Below are 14463 nucleotides of genomic sequence, written 5' to 3'. Positions count from 1 at the left end.
ACTTCTCTTACTGAGTGCCCTCCCCAAATTCTTATATGATAATGGTGTTAAAACAATTAAAGATACTATGAGCCAAAGAAACTAGAGCTTAATTTTTGGTTTAAAAAAGAGACTAATAAATGATAAATGTATACTACACATAGTTTATTAGCAAAGTGGAGAGATTATATGAAGAAATAAAATAATGAGCAGGAAAAAAACAATCTTGATGCCATGGTGTCAAAGTCTTAAAGGTTCACTAAACTACAATTTCCATAGCCTTGTCTTCCTCCTCAGAAAGTTGTTCCACTTTAATGGAGCTGCCACGGATTAGTGTAATGATACAGTGTGTTAAACCATAATGTAGCTATTTGCATCAGATGTGTTCTTCCACTAATCCAACTCCAATACCCTTATCAAAGCTTTATCATTGCTGCCTTCCATGATCATAGTATTAAGTTATATATACATATATGAAAAGAGGATCAATATTAATATTAAGCTATATTTATCATTATTGCTTCAAGTTCTCTTTTTTTCCCCTTTCTTTTGCATGCTCAGTAAACATGAATATTGCAAGATATAACCTAGTTTATTTGCATAGATACTCCTTAACAAGTTAACACGCCATAAAATTTTGCAAATAATCCTATGTGATCTACGTGAACAACCCTCGAGAGACAGATAATTGTAAAGAAAACATGATTCAATTGAATTTGCACGAATGTATTTTTCGTCTAAATTTGGCTTAATCACTATCATGTTCTTTTTCTTCACTTTTCCTTGGTGAATTTTAAGTATAGCGTTCATCTGTGGTCCAAAAATTACTGTACGCATGATTTACGAAGTGCAACAGGTTTCACATCTAGCACATTATGTCTGGTTGAAGAAATAAGATGTCAGCAGCTGCACTTTTTCTTTAACAAGGGTACAAGATTTTGGATCCAATGTTAAAGCAATAAAGACATTAATTACCCTAAAAAAATATAAAGACATTAGTATCCAACAAGAGAGAGAAGTGAGAGGTGCAAGTCAAAGTTAGGTCTAGTGGAATGGGGAATGCATCATTTTGTCCACCGACTTCACTCATCCGAATAGTGATTATAAGAAAGAAGCGCGAATAAGAATCTTATGTTTTGCTGTTCAATTCAGATAGTATCAATTGATCTGGTATTCATGCACTATGACCGAAGGTTAGATTAACATGTGGATGATAAGAATAATCATTTAGGGCAATTAGTTTGAGAGATAAATCTCTTCCAAACTATCCAAAATGCCTACTAATTATGCAGAACTACAGGGCTAGGTCATTGGCCTCAATAATTTGGACCAAATTGGAGAAGTGTGAATCCATTTTAATGGGCGCACTTCTCTGTTAATTTAGAGCCCGTTTGAATTACTATTTCTAGGAAGTTTTGTAGAAATATGTGTTGTAACGATTTAATATATGTGAAATAAAAAAGTGATTGGAAAATATATTTACCAAAAATGTATTTTTTTCCAAAAAACTCCAATCCAAACAATTAATTTATATTTATATAAATTTGAGAATGTTGACCTTGGTCGATCAATCCTTGATTTTGATGATTATCAAACCAAAATGTAGATTTGGGCTAATGTTTTTATGTGAGCAATTTGTTAGAAGAAGCAAAAACAGGGCACTCATGTGGGACGTCCGAAAGGAAGCTATCGGACGTCCGAAAGGATGAAGAACATCAAGAAGGAAACTCTGTCGGACGCTCGTGAGGAAGCATCGGACGTCCGGAAGCATCGGACGCACGCCTCGGACGCACATCGATCGCATCGGACGTCCGAGAAATTTCGCAAAGATTTGATGACTCTCTGTCAACGTTCGGACGCAGGGTTCGGACGTCCGACAGGTGGTTTGGACGCAGGGTTCGGACGTTCGACAGGTGGTTCGGACGTCCGACAGGCCAACGGCTAGTTTTGACAGCATTTAATATTTGACCGTTAGAGAGCCTTTTGAAGCCATTTCTCACCTTCTATAAATATCCCAAAGCACAAGAAGACAAGGGACTTTTGCCAACACAAAATACAAGCTTACAAGTGAGATTTTTGAGTAGAAAGATTCTTTGTTGGTTGTATAAGGGGTTGGGAAAGTTGGGTTGTGAGGTTGCTCAAGTGAAGGTTACTCTGTAGGTGGAGAAAAACCTTGGTGAAGGTGAACCTATCACTTGAAGTGGTAAAACCTTGGTGAAGGTTGCCTCATTTGTATAAAATAGTTCTTAATTGGGTGAGTGATCTTTCAAGTGTAGGTTGTTGAGGGTTATCTAGAATAGTTGTAAAACTCCTTGGCTCAACCAAAGTGTGTTTGGAGCGAGAAAGGAGTGAGCCTTCACTTGTACATCTTGGTTAGCATCGCCATCTATTGAAGAGGCTATTGGATTGATATTTGGTTTGCATTTCTTATCTTTTCTCTTTAATTAAGTTTTCTTTATTGTGCTTAAATTTGATATATCTTTGTGCATCATTGTGAAATTGTTTGTACTCATTGGGTTGCACCAGGAATTACAATTGGTATCAGAGCTTGGTCTCTTTTGATCAAACTTAACCGCTTAGAGTAAAGATCATGGCAACCATAAAAGTTTCTTTTTTAGAAGGGCAATCTATTGATAGACCACCTATGTTTAATGGTTCTCATTTTAGCATGTGAAAACAAAGAATGATGATTTTCTTACAATCTGTTTATATTGAATTATGGTATGTGGTAGAAGATGGTCCTTATGAAGCCAGAATAATTGACTCTACCACTAATTTGAGTAGATTAAAGACTAGACAAGAATTGAATGAAAAAGACAAGAGATACCTTTCTTTGAATGCCAAGGCCATGTGTATATTGTACAATGCATTAGATGTAAATGAATCTAGTAGGATTAAAGGTTGTAAATCAGCTAAAGATATTTGGGATAAATTGTGTGTATTTCATGAAGGTAACCAAGATATTAAAGAACAAAAGAAATCTTTGCTTGTTTCTCAATATGAATTTTTCAAAATGCATCCTCTTGAAAATGTTGATAAGATGTGTAGTAGATTTTGTGACATTATTCAAGATCTTAAATTGCTTGGAAAAGAATATTCTTTGGGTGAAAAAAATAGAAAGATTTTGAATGCCTTGCCAAAAGAATGGGAAAACAAAATAAATGCTATAGAAGAGGCAAAGGATTTAAATTCTATGTCCATTGAATCTCTTGTGGATACCCTAAGCTCTTATGAATTAAAGCTGAAATTCAAAGTGCAAGAGGAAGAAAATGCAAGAATGTATAAGAGAGGCATAGCTTTTAAAGCATCTCAAGTGGGGGATAACCCATCCTTCATGGGTAATGAAATCATGGAAGTGGACAATGATATAACTCCTCACATCAAAAGTTTCAAGAAGATCTTCAACAAGAGATGTTCAAGAGGAGATTGCAAAATTACATGGGGTGAATGCAATTCAAAAAGAGAAAAAGAAGAGTTGGCCCAAATGGCACTAATGGCCGTTGGAGAAGATGAGGTAAGTTCTTATCACTCTTCTTGTGATGAAGATAATGAAGATGATGATGTGAAAATTCTTATGATTAAAATGCATAAAAGTTTGAGAAAATCTTATGCTAAAAATAAAGATTTGAAAACAAAAATAAATGATTTGTTGGAAGAAAACTCCAAACTTTTTCAAGAAAACAAATGTTTGAGAATGGAAAATGATGATTTAAAAAATCAAAAAAATGTTTTGAAAAGGAAGTTGGAAGAGAAAACAAAGTTTTATGAAAAAATGTTGGAGGAACAGAATTTGTTAAAGAAAAGAATTAATGACTTGAACGAGTTTCTCCAAAATGAAAAACAAAAGTTTTCTCAAACAAAAGAAAGCAAATCTTTTCAAGGCACAAATAAGTTTGCTATGATAAGAAGTAAGAAAATTAGTTGCATTAAATCCACATATGTGCAAAATACTTCTATCATGTGTCACTTTTGTTGCAAATTTGGACATATGCAAAATGATTGCTATGTAAAGAAAAATATGAGAAAATGTATGAAATCCTTGTGGATTGCTAGATCATGTTGTATTAACTCCCAAGGACCCTATAAAGAAAGGGTACCAAATGAAATTTCTCATATTTAGGTACATCATGAAGATTTGATCCAAGAAGTGCTATATGGTTGTAAGTACAATTGAAAATTTTGATATTCAATATGGTATTGATTTGAAAAATAAAGGGGGAGTTTGTTTTTTATTGATGCCAAAAGGGGGAGTAGGATTTATTGAAATTTCTTTGTATGTTGGTACTTTCTAAGGGGGAGCTTTAATTGAACTTATTTGATAAAAGAAATCTTCATTTTGTTTGTCATCATAAAAAAGGGGGAGATTGTTGACTTTGGTCGATCAATCCTTGGTTTTGATGATTATCAAACCAAAATGTAGATTTGGGCTAATGTTTTTATGTGAGCAATTTGTTAGAAGAAGCAAAAACAGGGCACTCATGTGGGACGTCCGAAAGGAAGCTATCGGACGTCCGAAAGGATGAAGAACATCAAGAAGGAAACTCTGTCGGACGCTCGTGAGGAAGCATCGGAAGTCCGGAAGCATCGGACGCACGCCTCGGACGCACATCGATCGCATCGGACGTCCGAGAAATTTCGCAAAGATTTGATGACTCTCTGTCAATGTTCGGACGCAGGGTTCGGACGTCCGACAGGTGGTTTGGTCGCAGAGTTCGGACGTTCGACAGGTGGTTCGGACGTCCGACAGGCCAACGGCTAGTTTTGACAGCATTTAATATTTGACCGTTAGAGAGCCTTTTGAAGCCATTTCTCACCTTCTATAAATACCCCAAAGCACAATAAGACAAGGGACTTTTACCAACACAAAATACAAGCTTACAAGTGAGATTTTTGAGTAGAAAGATTCTTTGTTGGTTGTATAAGGGGTTGGGAAAGTTGGGTTGTGAGGTTGCTCAAGTGAAGGTTACTCTCTAGGTGGAGTAAAACCTTGGTGAAGGTGAACCTATCACTTGAAGTGGTAAAACCTTGGTGAAGGTTGCCTCATTTGTATAAAATAGTTCTTAATTGGGTGAGTGATCTTTCAAGTGTAGGTTGTTGAGGGTTATCTAGAATAGTTGTAAAACTCATTGTACAGGTAATTTGAGCATATCATAGGTATGGCACGTTTTCATAAAACGGTTATCATTATGTAAAATAAACACACATTGAAGGATACGGTGTTCCAGTGGAACTCTGTCGGTCATCTGCACCTTATGACTTCCGGATCCCCTCGGTTTGACTGGCCATCACCTTATCCCTCCAGTGGTAATACTCGAGTATACCGAAACGGTTGTCCAGGGTTCCAACCTAACCGACCGAGCCCAGTCCTGGCTCGAGTAGGTCAGTAACCGAGGCAGGGCCCAAGTTCAGCTTAGAGCTTACAACATGCACAAGTAATCAAGTAATTCGGCAAAAGGTAAAATTCATCATTTGAGTAGGTCGAGTGAGGTAAAGTATACACTCGCCTAACAATGATGGACAACTTCATATAACATGCGATTCATGATAATCAAGTGATCAAGTAAGTTGGTGATCACGTAAGCAGATAATCAAGTAAGCAAGTAGCCGAATGGATTAGAAAACGGTAAGTAAACACGGTAAACGGTAAACGGTGGTAATTACGGTTAATTGGCAGACATATGTCATTTTAATAGGCCACCATTGGCCGATTTTCACTTTTTCCACATAAGGGTCGAGGAGATTCACTCCAACCGACTTATGCTGTCATAGCATAATTAATCATTTAAACACATCATGTAGATATGCTCTCCAAACATTTCATATCTAGTATTTCAAGTAATCACATAAATATGCTCTTTAAGCATTTCATATCGAATAGTTCAAATATACATATTTCAGGTATTTCATGTCAAGTAATTCAAGTATACCTTATTCAGATATGCATGAGTGTGGTAAATACTTAACATATAGCACTTAACACTTAATAATCATGGGTTATGCATGTCATAGACTTATTCCAATTACGTATTCCTATATGGAACACTCACCTATAGCAACAAGAGAGTAATACTCAAACAAGTGTCTAGGCGTCCACTTCGAGTTCTTCTTGAAGGTCCCCTTGAGCGCCTGAGCAAATAACCATTAACTATTATACACTATCACTTAGAACTCCTACTTATCAAAGAAGGTTGTACAATCTAAAGGGAATTCATGAATTGGGCCTTAATTATTAATAATCGAGGCTCAAGAGTAAAGTTTTAAAGTCTAAAGAAAGAGACTAACATTTTTCATGAAATCGAGTTCAAAATGTTCAATCGGTATCGAGAAAAGAAGGCAAGTTTCCAAAATCTCATTTCTAAGAAATTGTCAAATTTTAGCTTTGGGTGTCAATTCTAGAAAAATCGTATCTTGCACTACGTAGGTCCAAAATTGGAAAGCTTGATACCATTGGAAACTACATTCCGAGTACTACAAGTTTCTAGAAGACACTTTTCCATGATTCGAAATGGAAGGTATTCAAAAGTTGGATCAAAGTTACTGCTGTAGAATACTAAGACAGTTTCAAGGTTGGTTTTTGGCCAATTTTGGAAATTCAGTAAAATTCACTTGTTTTGAACTAACCTTTGAAATTTGGAAATCAAATAGTGTTGCAATCCAAGAGTATAACAAAACAAGCGGATTGAGAAACGGAGTTTCGAGCACCAAGATATAGTAGCCTCAAGTTGAGGAAGATTCAAGACTGAAGAAGAATTTCCAGTTTTGAACCTCCAACACTAGAAATTTAATTGGGTATCGAAACGAACTTGGATTGGTACCAAAATTGGCAGTATTTTACTCCCATATGAAAGGTACCACTCTATCAAATTTCAGGGAAAAATACTTTCGGTAAGATAGTTAATTAGTCAACCAAAGTTCAGGAAAATTATAAGGCAATCTGCCTTGAGACTTTCATTACCCAATTCAAAACGTCTAATCAAGCAAACTATACAATCATGGTTCATTTGTGAAATAAAGGCCTAAGAAACATCCATAATGCCTTTGGTAAGTGTTTAGTATCAAGAACATCAATTAACAAGTTCACTCCAATATCTTGTTCCAAACCAGTCCAACATTAGGGTTTTTCCAAAACAGAGCAGTCCACTTGTTTCAGTCACAACTCAGTCAATTTAACTCAAAATAGAGCATGGCTTACGCCGTTGGAAAATACGTTCATAGGGGGTAAAATATCACAGAAGAAATCATTTCCAAATTCGGCACCAATCTGGTTCAAAATCGGGCATCAAGTTGCTGCCTGAACACTTCATTCCAGATGAACAGAGCAACAGGACAGCGAACTTAAAACATTTGGTTCGGCTTGCTCACAAAGAATCAGAACGTGCATTATATACCAAATTAAAGCCAGGAATTTCTAGTTTCCAACGCCACCAACGGCACATGATTTCGACATCCGAGGACAGAGTTATAGCCAAAATACTACCACTGGTCAGAATCATACGCGAACAGTTTTCCAGATTGCTAGTTTCTCAAGCAAAATTCATTTGCTCAATCAAACCTCAATATTTTCCAATGAAATTTTTCACACATCTAATACATCCTATAAACATCTAATTCAAGCCATTAAACCATTAAAAATTGGCCTGAAAATGGCCGAACATGGCAGGGGCAAAATCGGAAGTTTTTGCTTCTTACACCCAATGAAGTTTCTACTAATTACCCACCACTAATGCATCATTATAACCACTAAACCAACAATATAATCACCATCAATCATCACATCAGCAACAATAACCCAAGTGTGGGAATTCCAAGAGCCCACTATCACATTTTTACACCATACACAAGCTAACCAAATGCATGCATGAACTTAACAAGGTAAGATAGCTTCCAAACTTCAAGTTTTCAAGAGTGGATCATCACTTACTTTGGGTTGATGTTCAGCAGAATTTTCGGCCCTCTATTACCCCAGAAAAACCGTGATTTCCAGCCCTTGTTTGCAGCTCAAAATGATCCTCAAGTGTCAAGCTAGGTGTGGTGCAAGTTTGGTTAATTTTGGAGATGATTTGGAGTGGTTTTGAGTGAGATTAGTGAGCAGAAATTTTGTTGCAAATGAGTTAGAGAGAGGAGGGAGCTGGCCGGCTGTTTGAAGCTCAAGAGAGAGAGAGAGTGATCAGATTTTAGCTTCCAAGAGAAGACATTAACTTGTGGCCTCAAGTCACCCATTAGTCAACTCACATTAGGGTGCGTTTGGCGCGATTAGGGCTCGATTTTCTCGCGCGTTTGGTTCACTAGTGCACTAAACCTCCAATGTATTTATATTCATGTAGATAATATTCACTCTTAATTGTCCCGAAATAAAGGTCTAAAGTCCCTCAAATAAAGTCGCGCGTGTGAAAACGCGTACCGTCAATTTTTTACGCTATAACGCGAAACCTCCGGGAAATTCTTATAACGATAGTACTAATAACTATCACTTGAGTATTTAAACATTAAAATACCGAATTTAGGTCCATTATACATGTCTCCAATATTCCAAACTTATTGTACTCTCAAGCGGATAAAATCTTCAAGCACTATTCACTGTTTTTACTAAACGCGCTCCAGGAAATTAATTCATGAAATGAGTTACTTTAAAAATATAACGAAGTTATATTACCATGTATTTAGGTCTAATAAGACTAGAAAATATTCCTCGAGGCAAATATCCAATTAAATAATTTATTAAGCCACAAATTAGGCTAAAAAAATAATAGTTTTTACGAGTCCTCACAACCTCCCCTCCTTAAAAGAATTTCGTCCTCGAAATTCATACCTTCTGTAATCTCAGACAACTCTGAACCATGTGGTGTGTTCATGTTATGCTTTCTTTCTGATGCCATTGGTCGGTTTCTCCTTCCATTGACTTGTCGAGGGACAGTTCCATTTCCTTGTGGAGCAGTAGTTTCTCGTGGATACCTCCTTGGACAGTCATGAACTTTATGGTTGGTACTCCCACACCCCATACACTTTCGTCCCTTTAGCCAACAGTTTTCTTCAATGTGATTCGTCCTTCCACAATATCCACAAGTCGGACGAGGTGTTGTGACCTGACTGGCTTGCGAGGTTTTCTTTGATCGTGTCTGTTCTACTGAAGTCCCTCGCGACATAGTTCCTTTTGGTTCCTTTATCATGAGTGGTGCAGGAAATAACAGTCCTACTCCATCCACTTCTTTTCTAACTTTGGGTGGTGGTCCATTTCCTCCTAGTGTACTATCAGATGCATCTCTTTTCCTTGCTTGGAGAGCTCTCAGTTGAGATTTTGTGCTTTCTACCCTTTGCGCTTTTTCGAGAGCGTCACTAAATGTTTCAACCTGTGCTGCAGCAAGGGCATCTTGGATTTCCAAATCTAATCCTTGGATAAACCTTCTTATTCTCTTCCGTTCAGTAGCCACCAATTCTGGGGCATATGTAGATAACTTTGTAAAGCGTGTTTCATACTCAGCTACGCTCAAAGTTCCTTGACGAAGCTTTATAAAATCATCTTCTCTCTTTTCTTGGACAAGTGGAGGAAGAAATTTCTCATTAAATTCACGTACAAAGTTTATCCAAGTCCTTAGGGTTTGATCTCTTTCCCACTTGTTTCTTATAACATTCCACCAGGCTCGGGCTGCTCCTTCAAGTTGAAATACAACAAAGGTGACTTGTCTCTCCTCTGTGTAATCCAAGGCATCGAATATATTTCTTATATTCTCTAACCAATTCTCAGCCACCTCTGGATCAGGTCCTCCAGCAAACTTGGGCGGGGAAAATTTTTGAAACCGCTCTAAAGCTCGATCCTCCCCTATCTCTTGGTTTCCACGTTGGTTTCCTTGTCCAACACCTTGACCTTGTTGAGCTACCAAGAGCTCTAGGATATCCGTCATGCGAGTTAAAACTTGTCCCATTTGGTCATTTCCTCTCCCAACACTTGACTCAACGTTTTGATCAATACCGGACCCATTAGCTACTCTTTCATTTCGGGGTTGTCTAGGTTGACGTCCCTTTCGTTGTCCTCTAGTTTCCATGTTCACAACTAATCTATACGCACATGCATAACCCTCACACTTAGTTAAAATTGAACTATACTCATATACCAGTAGCAACATTTAAAGAGAATGAAGTCACTTACACAAATAACATTATCACTATGCAAGTAAACACAAACTAGAGTTCATTAAATTATAAAACAAGTTATGGCCAAGTAAAGTTCATGCCAAGTCAAAGTCAATAGCAAAATAAACAAGTGATCATCACAAGTACATTCATCTTCAAGGCGCAGACTCTAAGTTCTACTCCCATCGTCTCACTATAAAAGATCACAAGTAGGGATTCACTAGATTATTGGAACTAGACGATTCTCATTCCCTAACATGCTCGATTTCAATCCCAACACAAGGATCTTTTGAGTTACAATATTTTCCATCTTCCACTCTTAATTATTGTACCATCTTAACCAAACAATTATTGGTTTCCTGCAACCATTCACATGAAATATCGATTCATTCTTATTCCCCAAAAATGGAGATATAAAGTCCTTATGGTTGCCCTCAACTCTCAAGTACTCGGGTACAAGAATCCGAAATAAGGTAATTCACAACTCGAGCCGGCCGGTCCCAAGACTAAATCACCACATTCGAGATTCCTACCCAACATACATATCAAATTCCCTCCAATTATCAAGATAAAGGTTTTACAACCTATAACATTCATGATTCACAGTTTACATTTTTTTTTTTTGAAGGGCACTTAAACCTTTACTCAATCACATAGTAAGGACCATAACACCACTTGGTCCTATCTTGCTCCTTTGTAGAGACCACGTGAATTGGCTCTAAATTTCATTGCTACAAGCAATCATTTAACTTTCAAACCAGTCCCACAGTCCGGCATCCTAAATATTTAAGCCTACGATACACTACAAAGATCTGAACCCTAAGCTCTGATACCAACTGTGACGCCCCCACTTCTCCCTAAGGCGAACCAAAGGGTATCCGCGGGACGCCTGCCCAGCTCTCGCCGGGACTCACTACAATCGATCATTCAAAAGCTCGAAATACTTTAAGTAACCTCAATACATAATTAAAGTACTTCGAATATCTCACACTTACAATTATGCAGCTGTCAAGCTTAAATACAACCCAATGGAAAAGGGGTACTATAGCCATCCGTTATAATATAACTTAAAGTCTTCAAAAGAAAACAATCTAGTACTACTCACGAGCACCCTTGGTCTCGAACCCTGTAAAAGAAATCCACAACGTGGTATGAGCTACACAGCCCAGTGAGCTTCCAAGACACTCTAACAGTTCAAATAAATCAAATAAGTTGGGCATATCATACGCATGGTTCAAGGTTACACAATGGCATGTTATCATGAGGCAATAATCATTGTACAGGTAATTTGAGCATATCATAGGTATGTCACGTTTTCATAAAACGGTTATCATTATGTAAAATAAACACACATTGAAGGATACGGTGTTCCAGTGGAACTCTGTCGGTCATCTGCACCTTATGACTTCCGGATCCCCTCGGTTTGACTGGCCATCACCTTATCCCTCCAGTGGTAATACTCGAGTATACCGAAACGGTTGTCCAGGGTTCCAACCTAACCGACCGAGCCCAGTCCTGGCTCGAGTAGGTCAGTAACCGAGGCAGGGCCCAAGTTCAGCTTAGAGCTTACAACATGCACAAGTAATCAAGTAATTCGGCAAAAGGTAAAATTCATCATTTGAGTAGGTCGAGTGAGGTAAAGTATACACTCGCCTAACAATGATGGACAACTTCATATAACATGCGATTCATGATAATCAAGTGATCAAGTAAGTTGGTGATCACGTAAGCAGATAATCAAGTAAGCAAGTAGCCGAATGGATTAGAAAACGGTAAGTAAACACGGTAAACGGTAAACGGTGGTAATTACGGTTAATTGGCAGACATATGTCATTTTAATAGGCCACCATTGGCCGATTTTCACTTTTTCCACATAAGGGTCGAGGAGATTCACTCCAACCGACTTATGCTGTCATAGCATAATTAATCATTTAAACACATCATGTAGATATGCTCTCCAAACATTTCATATCTAGTATTTCAAGTAATCACATAAATATGCTCTTTAAGCATTTCATATCGAATAGTTCAAATATACATATTTCAGGTATTTCATGTCAAGTAATTCAAGTATACCTTATTCAGATATGCATGAGTGTGGTAAATACTTAACATATAGCACTTAACACTTAATAATCATGGGTTATGCATGTCATAGACTTATTCCAATTACGTATTCCTATATGGAACACTCACCTATAGCAACAAGAGAGTAATACTCAAACAAGTGTCTAGGCGTCCACTTCGAGTTCTTCTTGAAGGTCCCCTTGAGCGCCTGAGCAAATAACCATTAACTATTATACACTATCACTTAGAACTCCTACTTATCAAAGAAGGTTGTACAATCTAAAGGGAATTCATGAATTGGGCCTTAATTATTAATAATCGAGGCTCAAGAGTAAAGTTTTAAAGTCTAAAGAAAGAGACTAACATTTTTCATGAAATCGAGTTCAAAATGTTCAATCGGTATCGAGAAAAGAAGGCAAGTTTCCAAAATCTCATTTCTAAGAAATTGTCAAATTTTAGCTTTGGGTGTCAATTCTAGAAAAATCGTATCTTGCACTACGTAGGTCCAAAATTGGAAAGCTTGATACCATTGGAAACTACATTCCGAGTACTACAAGTTTCTAGAAGACACTTTTCCATGATTCGAAATGGAAGGTATTCAAAAGTTGGATCAAAGTTACTGCTGTAGAATACTAAGACAGTTTCAAGGTTGGTTTTTGGCCAATTTTGGAAATTCAGTAAAATTCACTTGTTTTGAACTAACCTTTGAAATTTGGAAATCAAATAGTGTTGCAATCCAAGAGTATAACAAAACAAGCGGATTGAGAAACGGAGTTTCGAGCACCAAGATATAGTAGCCTCAAGTTGAGGAAGATTCAAGACTGAAGAAGAATTTCCAGTTTTGAACCTCCAACACTAGAAATTTAATTGGGTATCGAAACGAACTTGGATTGGTACCAAAATTGGCAGTATTTTACTCCCATATGAAAGGTACCACTCTATCAAATTTCAGGGAAAAATACTTTCGGTAAGATAGTTAATTAGTCAACCAAAGTTCAGGAAAATTATAAGGCAATCTGCCTTGAGACTTTCATTACCCAATTCAAAACGTCTAATCAAGCAAACTATACAATCATGGTTCATTTGTGAAATAAAGGCCTAAGAAACATCCATAATGCCTTTGGTAAGTGTTTAGTATCAAGAACATCAATTAACAAGTTCACTCCAATATCTTGTTCCAAACCAGTCCAACATTAGGGTTTTTCCAAAACAGAGCAGTCCACTTGTTTCAGTCACAACTCAGTCAATTTAACTCAAAATAGAGCATGGCTTACGCCGTTGGAAAATACGTTCATAGGGGGTAAAATATCACAGAAGAAATCATTTCCAAATTCGGCACCAATCTGGTTCAAAATCGGGCATCAAGTTGCTGCCTGAACACTTCATTCCAGATGAACAGAGCAACAGGACAGCGAACTTAAAACATTTGGTTCGGCTTGCTCACAAAGAATCAGAACGTGCATTATATACCAAATTAAAGCCAGGAATTTCTAGTTTCCAACGCCACCAACGGCACATGATTTCGACATCCGAGGACAGAGTTATAGCCAAAATACTACCACTGGTCAGAATCATACGCGAACAGTTTTCCAGATTGCTAGTTTCTCAAGCAAAATTCATTTGCTCAATCAAACCTCAATATTTTCCAATGAAATTTTTCACACATCTAATACATCCTATAAACATCTAATTCAAGCCATTAAACCATTAAAAATTGGCCTGGAAATGGCCGAACATGGCAGGGGCAAAATCGGAAGTTTTTGCTTCTTACACCCAATGAAGTTTCTACTAATTACCCACCACTAATGCATCATTATAACCACTAAACCAACAATATAATCACCATCAATCATCACATCAGCAACAATAACCCAAGTGTGGGAATTCCAAGAGCCCACTATCACATTTTTACACCATACACAAGCTAACCAAATGCATGCATGAACTTAACAAGGTAAGATAGCTTCCAAACTTCAAGTTTTCAAGAGTGGATCATCACTTACTTTGGGTTGATGTTCAGCAGAATTTTCGGCCCTCTATTACCCCAGAAAAACCGTGATTTCCAGCCCTTGTTTGCAGCTCAAAATGATCCTCAAGTGTCAAGCTAGGTGTGGTGCAAGTTTGGTTAATTTTGGAGATGATTTGGAGTGGTTTTGAGTGAGATTAGTGAGCAGAAATTTTGTTGCAAATGAGTTAGAGAGAGGAGGGAGCTGGCCGGCTGTTTGAAGCTCAAGAGAGAGAGAGAGTGATCAGATTTTAGCTTCCAAGAGAAGACATTAACTTGTGGCC

Source organism: Coffea arabica, chromosome 4e (genome assembly GCF_036785885.1).
Source record: "Coffea arabica cultivar ET-39 chromosome 4e, Coffea Arabica ET-39 HiFi, whole genome shotgun sequence".
In the NCBI taxonomy this organism is placed as follows: Eukaryota; Viridiplantae; Streptophyta; class Magnoliopsida; order Gentianales; family Rubiaceae; genus Coffea; species Coffea arabica.
This window is presented reverse-complemented; position numbering follows the sequence as displayed.